Below are 8,981 nucleotides of genomic sequence, written 5' to 3'. Positions count from 1 at the left end.
TTCTTGGATTAGGGAGGAAATATTCAAATAAGACTTTCATAATTTGTTAAATGACCACCTGGGTTATAGGCAGCTTCCTACAACAGCCCCTGAGAGGGTTGCCCTACTGGCAGGACTGGCTCATAGGAATAACTGGACAAATTGCTTCTTTCAACTCCCCACATTGGTCACTTCTTACTATGTTCACATCCCTAACCACTGACCAGATCCATACCGAGCCAAACTACCCAGGAGGCACTCTGACTAATGTGGTTGAGGGGAGGGGCAACAAGAGAGAAAAGAATTGGTCTGAAATAGGGAAGAAGAAATGAGAAAAGGAACCATCAGTCCCCCACTGCAGCTAGGTGTTGTGATCCCTAAGGTGATGGTCAGTGTGTGAAACAGGCAGTGAGAGATGTGGTGGTGACAGTGAGAATGGAAGGACCTGGCTACTGCTGGCACATGCTGGTAGGTAGCCTGCTTTCATCTTTTGGCCTTGCCTTGGGCTGCCACAGCCTCCATGGCCTTGCCCACAATCTCTCATTTGCTCACATTCCTGAGGAACTGCATGGGCTTGATGGATTTCAGATTCTTGTCCAACTCATATATGATGGGAATGTTGGTGGACAGATTCAACTCCATGATTGCTTCTTCATGCAGACCCTTACAATGTTTGACAATCCTTTGAAGACTATTGCCATGGGTTGCAATCAGAACATGTTTTCCTTCCTTGATCTGGGAGACAATTTCCTCTTTCCAGAAAGACAGAGTCTGGGCAATGGTGTCTTTCAAACTTTCACAGGAGGGCAGCTGATCCTCAGTCAGATCTATATATTAATGGTCCTTGATGATGTTGCTGTAGAAGGGGTCATCAGGCTCCATGGGAGGTGGTAAGATGTTGTAGGATTGTTGCCAGATCTTCACCTGGGCCTCACCATGCTTAGCAGCTGTCTCCGCTTTGTTGAGGCCTGTCCAATCTCCACAATGCTGCTCATTGAGGCACCAAGTTCTCACTTCAGGCAAACACATCTGATGAGTGGCATCTAGTACTGTCCAAAGAGTACGAATTGCTCTCTTCTGGACAAAGTGAAGGAGATATCAAATTCATAGCCAGCATCTCATAGCAGTGGACCACCATGCTTGGCCTCCTCATGCCCAGTGGGGCTCAAATCTGTGTAGTACTAGCTGCTGAAGCAGTTGTCCAAGTTCCAAGCACTCTCTCCATGCCAGATCAGGACCAGATTGTAGGCAGCCATGGTGGGGCGGAGGCTTAAAGCAGCAGGTATCAAGGAGACTGGCAGACAGTCAGCGGACTCCTCAATCCCAGGTCTGCCCTGTTGGAAGGATAGACTCTTAACTGAAGAATGACCCTTTCCCTATGGCCTACTAAAATGAACTCTCTTTAAAACAAATGGTTTAGTTTGGACTTTGTCTTTTTTTTTTAATTACTCCTTCATTTCTCTCCCTTGGAATTTCTCCCTCCAACCTTCTCTCTTTCCCCCTCAACTGGGGAAAATGGTGACTTTTTCTAGAGGGCAGGGGCCATATCATTTTTTGTCTTTGTATCCCCAAAGGGGATAACTTGAAGCACAAGGCAAACTTGAAAATAGGCTCCAATTCCTGACCTTCTTCTGACTTTCTGTCAGAAATTAAAATTTTTGATATTGGACTTTTCATTCAACTTCAAGAGTTCCTGAATTCTAGTGTTTGGCACTATACCCTCTAGACATAGGAGAGTGCCTCAACAGTACAACTTGGAGAGGAGGGGAGATCATAAATAGGGATCTCTCTGAAGATGAATGACTAAAGCCATGTAGAGGCCAGAGGGAGAGAGGGCTAGGGATCTAGATTATTTCAAACTTGCTATTGCCATGAGTTGCTCAGTCAGTATAGGTATGAATTGAGTGGTAAGTACTTGATCAGTAGCCTCTCAAGCATTTTTGCCTTCTGGGGTAAGGGAAAGGTTATCTAATGGGTAATCTGAGAATTTTATGTTTCTGTATTTGTTCATGCGTTCCCCTGAATTCTTTTCATCTTCAGTCAGTTAGACAACAAGCACTTATTATGTGCCTACTATATATACTGTGCTAAGCTGAGGGCATACAAAAAAAAAAGATGAAAGTCAATGCCCAACATTAAGGAGTTCACAGTCTAATGGGGATGGTGGTGTTGCAAAGATGCACACAACTATTTGCAAACATGATACATACAGTAAGAAGGGAGACAACCAATGAAAACATGTGTTTTCTGTTGTGGTACCAAAAGAAAAATTGTCCCAAACCCTGTATTCATCATGTAAATTGGGTGCCTGCACAGAATTTAGGGATACTGATACCATTGTAGGGTTTCAGACATAAGCCACACCTATGCTTTATTTTGGAGATTTTCCCAGACTGGACTCTGATGTTGGCTCCCGAGACAAAGAAAGAAATGGACTTTTGGAAGTTTGCTCCTCCCATCCCAAGACTAACCCTGGTTCATGTTCATGGGGATAAGTTATCACAGGCTTATACAATCACAGATTTAGAGATGGAAGAGAAGAAAAATAGAATACATGGAGCCTTTGAGGTATGGAGGAGGAGAGAGTAAGTAATGTATGGTAGATTGCCTCATCAGTCTTGGTAAAGTATGAGGTAAGATCATGTGCAAAGGTGGTGAAATTTGGGACTATCAGGAATGAGAAAAAATCTGGAACAGCTACTATGAGGAGTTTCAGAGGTAATATGTCTAAGATGAATAAAAATTATTGTGCAGTAGGAAGTGTCCATTTGAGGTTAAAGAGTGGGACTGAGGTCCAAGTAAGATGTATGATGTTCTGAACTAATGGCAATGGGAATAAAGAAAAAGAATATGATAGTCCGCAAAAACCTTTTCCAGGCCATTGAAAGATGCTTAAGCCCCACTTGTAGCAAGCTGCCTTTGTTCAATATGCATGTTCCTTTTCCCTATCTTTTCTGGAAACTTCCATATCTGATGATATCTTTCCCTATTTGATTTAGTAGTCAACCCTTTCTATCTCCTTGATGTGACATTAGAAATGTGAAACCCATCAGATGTGCTTGAATGAGAGCTCTCTCTATAGCTGTAAAATCCATGGCCTTGTCTGACTAACCTGTTCTTATGTGAGAGGTGACTCAATCCCAGGTCTCCCAAACATTGACTAGGAGGAATGATGGAATCTGAAAAAGTTCAATGTTTTTATGTCCAAGAGAATCCTCTTAGGAGGACCATTGCTGACCTGACTTCCTCCCCTCATAGGGGCTTGAAATTCATCACAGCTGAGGTTCTAGTGATCAATCTTTCTAGTTGAATTTGTCTTTTGTTAACTCTGCTCCATTCTACTTCTCTGCCCCTGCCAATGTCTCATTCTCGGCTATCGGTCTATGCTTGTGTGAGTTAAAATTTGCCATGATAAACACCTATCACTTTATGCTTTATTGTCTTGTCTGATTTTTGTTTGATCTCTGAGTCCCAAACTTTCTGGGACAGAATGATTGACTGGATGAATGAATATGTGAATGAATGATTAAACGAAAAAACATTTACTGAGTGCTTATTGTGTGCCAGTCTCTGGGCAAACAAACAAAAACACAAGCCAGTACTTGCTTTTATGGAGCTTACATTCCAGTAGGGGGAAACGACACATATATAGTAGATTGCATCTGTACCTCATCAAGTCAACAAGCATTTACAATGTACCTACTATGTACTAGGTACTCCTAATGCTGGGCCTTTAAGACAGCTAAGACCTTGTGGTCCTTAAGAAGGAAGAAAAGGGAACAAGCATTTATTAAGGGGCTACTATGTGCTAAGCACTTTACAAATATCTTCTCATTTGATCTTCAAAACTACTCTGTGAGGTAGGTGCTGTTATTATCCCCACTTCATAGTTGAGGAAACTGAAGCAGATAGAGGTTAAGTAATTTGCCTAGATCACACAGACAGTAACAAGGCCCAGTATGAACTCAGGTCTTTCATACTCCAGGTGCAGCACTCTATGCCCTGTGTCAACTAGCTGCCTAAGCTGTACCTTAGGGTGCTATGACAAATCAGAGAGTAATAAATCTCCTTGGATGTCACCTTCATCAAATGGTTCAACATCAGAAATGGATGCTTTTTATCAGTGGAAATAACATCTGAGAAGTTTCAGTGAGGACATTTCACTAAGGGATATGGTTAGTCACAATAGCTCTGAGCCCTACTTTATGTAAAACCCCTCCTCCACCTCCTCCTCCTTAACTTTGCTATGATTCCTTGAACCTTAGTCATGTTAAGTCTTAACATGGAATAAAAAAAATAGACATGCTTGACAGTTTGCAGTATTTTACATTTTTATAGAATCAATAATAGATAATAGAGCATCTACCTTTCAGCTTCACAGCTGCCACTGCTAGGTTCATCATGACCCTTGGTAGCATATAGGTAAATTCTCAACCGAGAAATTCTAGGAAAGACATAGTTTAGTTTGTTCAGTCTCCCTCCCCTACAGAGTTACTCTTCCTTCAAATATATAAAGGAGTATAAGAGATACAGAAGACTTGTCAATTACTGTTTAACTCATCTTATCCTGTAGGACCAGTCATGAGATGAAAGACTCAGGACCCAATTCTTACCTCCTCCTCATGGCACACAAGACATAGATTTGGAAAAGCCCCAGTGCAGGCTCACATCTGTAATACAATGGTCTTCTTCCATTTTGTGTTCTGTTGCTGTCAGTTGTCCAATGATTTGCTGTAGCTACATCATCGCTTGTGGTTTGAGGAAAATGCGCTGCAAGGTAGGCTTTTGCAAGGACAGCTTGGTACTCTTCTATCCTGACATCTCTGTTCCTATCTCTTTATTTCCCATTTCCCAATAGGTACATCATATTCTCTCTGTCACTTCAGCTCTCCTCAGTGTTCTGGCTTTGTATTGAATTAACCTGAGGCATAGTGAGATTGTCAGATACTTAATCCCCCAGTTATCCTTGTCACTTGTTTGTTTACTGGTCCTGGGTACAGCAGGCTTTATAATCCAAAGTTAATTAGCTGTCTTAAGCATTGCTGAACATCTTTCAATCATTGTTCTTTGTTAGTAGGAAATGACCTGAGAAGCCTGATTAATCTTATTTAAGGGAAGAAGACCATGATACAGCCCAGGTTCTTCCTCAAACATGTGGATAGTAAAGAGGTTCTCCACAAATTCAGGAAATTAAAAAAGAAAAAAGAAAAAATGGGTTATACCATAGGAGTAATGCAGGGATAGTAATGAGGATAATTTGAGGATTCTGCTTGGTGTGTCAGGGTACAACACCACCCCTCTCTTTTTAGTCCTCTCTTTTTACTATTAGGAGACACCCTGTTTTCCACAGCTAAGGCCCAGCAAGCAAGCTGTGCCCTGAGCTTGGTGTAACAATAATCCTTGGTGCTCACCCTCTGGATGAACACTAATGCAACAAAATCACAAAACTGATGGTCCTTGAGCTCAGGCAAGCACCAACAGGTCCAGACCTGAAGCCCTGCTATTAATGAACTTTTTGTAACCAGGCAACCTTGGCTCACTGTTGCTGTTATGCCATACCACTGTTGCTACACTGCACTGTTTGATTCCTTCTGTAGCCACAAATATATAAATCAAAGTTTAGCCCCACTGCCTTAGGTCTCCTACTAAAGGAGGCCCTGACCCGGGTCTAATTTTCCTTCCCCCAGTGGAATAAAGAAAGCTGCTTTCTTACAACCTGTGTGGGCTGTTTGGTATTTTTTAAGTTAATGTGATTGTAAAACCTCTGTGACTTTTTGGTCATTTGTTAACAGAGTTGACAAGTGTCATAGTCTCCAACTGCCTCATGACTTTTTGGAAATTCTGGGAGAAAGGGCATAGCAAGGATTCTGCCACTCTTTTTTCTAAGAAATGGAATTCATAGGACATCCTGGGTAGCGGGGGGGGGGGGGGGGGGTGGAAGGCCCTGGTCACTAGAACTCATTTCTCTTTATAAGAAACAAAAGTTCAGACTCACCACCTTCTTTACAACAATTTAATCTGAGTTATTCTGGTCCTGATCATCACATTTGTGTCAAATCCAATATAAATAACGTCTTTTCAAGAAGCAGTATGGTTCAAAACCTGCCTCTGATACATACTAGCTGTGCAAGTCACTTCTTTTAGTGCTCTCTATAACTATCAAAGGTTACAAAATTTGCTGCACAATTATATCTGCATTGGTAGAAGTAATTTCCTCACCTGGATTTCCCTTGACAAATAAAATCACATGTCCAGACTACCGAGCTCCTGACACTTTGCAAGTTTTACTGTTATGGCCAATGGGGACTAAATGCAGAGTATCTGTCCAAACAGCACAATCTCATAAATACACAAGTGGCAAAAGTGGATTTATTCCTTTCAAGAAACAAAAGACTTTAATATATATGGAGATGTGGGCACAATGGAAGTGATATAATATCAAATCTGCTGTAATAATTTCTGCTTAGTTTGGAATTCAGTTAAACTTAAAAACCATTTATTAAGTAACTATTATGTCCAAAACTGTGCCAAGCACTAGGAAAGTTACTGCAGTAAATATGATACAGATCCTGCCTTCATGAATCTTCCCAACCAGAAAGAGTGAATTGTGTAATTGTCAAGATTTTCACCACAAATATGATTCTTGAACTCAAATATTTCATCCATTGACTATCCTGATTGGATCAGTGACATCCATTATAGCTTTTGTTCAGAATTACTTTTCCTCTAGTGTTCTATAAGAAAGCAAACACTGGAAGGGATTATCCTTAGCAAAACCCATCACTCATTTAAGGGAACATCAAATCTTGAAAGACTAAGAAAGCAAACACTGGAAGGGATTATCCTTAACAAAATCTATCACTCATCTAAGGTAACATCAAAGCTTGAAAGAGACAAAGGGAGAAAGAAGGCTTATAAAGAAGAAATTGGATTTCAAAGTTTGGCAGATTAAGAGGGTGGATAGAAGTGGAGATACTCAAGCTGTAGTTTATCAAAAAGCTGTAAAAAAATCAAGAAAGGCATTAACAATGAATAAATACTTATTATTAGTATTATTATTGTACTTGTTAGTGACTTCTTCAATTTAGACTGAAAAGCAACAAATGAGGCTCAGCTTGCCAGCTCTCCTTGGGAATCATAATAAATGTATTTGAAGCAAATACACTAGAACACTGAAGGACTAAAAAAAAGAGGGAAACACTAGATAAAAGAGGGAAGTACTAAAGTCCTATGAACTGAAGACTGACAGGAAGGAAGAAAACAATATAGTCCACTGGGGGAAGGAATTAGCATTATTTTGTTTGTTTGTTTGTTTCTTAGGCAATTGGGGTTAAGTGACTTGCCCAGGGTCACATAGCCAGTAAGTGTCAAGTGTCTGGTCTGAGGCAGCATTTGAACTCAGGTCCTCCTGACTCCAGGGCTGGTACTCTATCCACTGCACCACCTAGCTGTCCTTTATTAGCATTATTTTGTAATATGTTAATTGATAATCATAATGGAACAATGTAGAAGCAAGGGCTCCAGTGAAAACTAAAGCTTGCTTGAAATGACTGATGAATTAGAGAAGCTCAAATGAAAGTTTTAGTACATTTGTGTTCCATCAAAATCATTTTCCAGTGCCTCATTCAACTGAATTGTATAAGCATTTATTAAGCACCTACTATGTGCCAAGAAATGTGCTATTCATGGACGAAGAGAAGAGAACAAGCATTTATTAAATGTCTACTAAGTGTCAAATATTGTGTTCTTGCAAATAATACATCATTTGATTCTCACAACAACTCTCTGAGGTAGGTGCTATTATGATCACCTTTTTTTTTTTTTGTGAGGCAGATAGAGGTTATGTGACTTGCCTGGGCTATGTTTCATAAGTTGTCTGATTCCTTTACTATAATAGGGCAGTTCTCAAGGAACAGGAGTCTCTGTTTTCTGGGACACAAGGTCGATACCCACAGCCCTTGCTGTTTATGTCCTGAAATCACAGTGCCATGCTCATCAGGAGAATGAGGCAGTTGCAAGGGGTCTGATAGAATCCCAAATATATGTTAGATTGGACCTGATTTGTGGGGTGCCAAAATGAAGGGATGGACTCTTACGTACCTCAAGGACACATTTATTTGTAGAGCATACAGCTGTCAGTGAGCATTATGGGGAGCGAGGTCCATAGGCAAAGGATATGGGTTGGGGGAGGGCAGGAAAGAAGGCAAAAATCTAGGGTAGCAGCTCAGTGGCTAGGAAATGCTTAGAGGGATGGGCAGAGTTTCCCTCACATGGCCCTGAGGTTGGAGATAAGAATCTGCAATTGAAAAGGAACTCCAGGAGTTTTTAAAGGTTTTGTCATGGATGATGGTCAGATTTTACCAGGGGAAACAGACTAGGGTATGGAATCTTAGTGGCTGGTTCCTGGGTTGTTTAGGTCAGTGTTTCCTAAGGGTGGTCAAAAGCAGGGGCCCTCTTCTATACTCATTTTCCTGACAATATTATCAGGTGGATGGAGAACTTTTATCTTGCTGGCCACCAGGGGGACTTATCACAGTCTCCCAGAAGAGGATAGGGTGGGATAGGGCATGCCCAGCAGGCTGCAGGCGCGATAAGGCCATAAACTGAATAAAACAAACTTATACAGGAGAGCCTGAAGGTCATGCACATATCTTTGGGGATATACATCGTTCATAGAATGTTAATGTCAAAAAATCTCACAAATATTGCGTATACTACAAGGTCATACAGCCTGCAAGTGTGACTGGATATGAACTCAGGTCTTCCTGACTCCTGGCCCAGCACTCCATCCGTTATGCTACCTAGTTGCCTCTTTGGGGGGATACAGAATTAAAAAAAAAATAAGAGTTATTTCCTGTGCTCAAGGAACTCATATTTTGCTGGGAAGAGGGACACCATTTACACAGATAAGTAAATATAAAATATGCATAAAACAAATACAGAGTGATTTGCACTAGCACCTGAAGGAATCAATATAGGCTCCATATAGCAGATGGCATTTG

General features: G+C 41.0%; 1 pseudogene; it reads right to left on the bottom strand.

The window, feature by feature from the left end:
* Positions 1-462: 462 nt before the first annotated feature.
* On the bottom strand, positions 463-1,235 carry LOC114033223 (annotated as a pseudogene).
* Between the last annotated feature and the right edge of the window lie 7,746 nt (positions 1,236-8,981).

The sequence above is a fragment of the Vombatus ursinus genome, unplaced genomic scaffold (genome assembly GCF_900497805.2).
Source record: "Vombatus ursinus unplaced genomic scaffold, bare-nosed wombat genome assembly UNPS02006779.1, whole genome shotgun sequence".
In the NCBI taxonomy this organism is placed as follows: Eukaryota; Metazoa; Chordata; class Mammalia; order Diprotodontia; family Vombatidae; genus Vombatus; species Vombatus ursinus.
The sequence above is the reverse complement of the archived record's forward strand: the minus strand, read 5'-3'. Positions and strand labels throughout refer to the sequence as shown.